Genomic DNA, 899 nt, shown 5'->3' with positions numbered 1-899 from the left:
CATTTGTTGTTTTTCGGTCATTTACCTAATTGTTTAGAGAGATAAATGACCGTGAAATTGAAAATCACTACAAAATGAATTCTGAAATTGTTGAAACTTGGCATGGTATCATCATTTCACCCGCATAGCATGTGCAAAGAGTAGAGAGGGTCACGGCAAAAACTGGACGTACTTCGTGTACAAACTGGACAAACTCTTTTGGAGTATCAGGGTTTCGGACGAGAACTCATCTGTTACACGGGCATTTCGATGTTTTTTGAACTTATTTGAACTCCGACTTCTTTTGTGTTCAGTATGCAGCATTCAAAGCGACATCATCAATTTCCAACATGTTCTGACATCATTTGTTGTTTTTCGGTCATTTACCTACTTGTTTAGACAGCTAAATGACCGTGAAATTGAAAATAACTACAACATGAATTCTGAAAATGTTGAAACTTGGCAATGTATCATCATTTCACCCGCATAGCATGTGCAAAAGACTAGAGAGGGTCACGGCAAAAACTGGACAAACTTCGTGTACAAACTGGACAAACTCTTTCGGAGTATCAGGGTTTCGGACGAGAACTCATCTGTTACACGGGCACTTCAATGTTTTTAAACTTATTTGAACTCCGGACTTCTTTTGTGATCAGTATGCAACATTGAAAGCGACGTCATCAATTTCCAACATGTTCTAACATCATTTGCTGTTTTTCGGTCATTTACCTAATTGTTTAGAGAGCTAAATGACCGTGAAATTGAAAATCACTACAAAATGAATTCTGAAAATGTTGAAACTTGGCATGGTATCATCATTTCACCCGCATAGCATGTGCAAAAGAGTAGAGAAGGTCACGGCAAAAACTTGACGCACGTCACGTACAAATTGGACAAACTCTTTCAGAGTATCAGGGTTT

This window comes from Triticum aestivum, chromosome 2A (assembly GCF_018294505.1).
Source record: "Triticum aestivum cultivar Chinese Spring chromosome 2A, IWGSC CS RefSeq v2.1, whole genome shotgun sequence".
Classification (NCBI taxonomy): Eukaryota; Viridiplantae; Streptophyta; class Magnoliopsida; order Poales; family Poaceae; genus Triticum; species Triticum aestivum.
The sequence above is the reverse complement of the archived record's forward strand: the minus strand, read 5'-3'. Positions refer to the sequence as shown.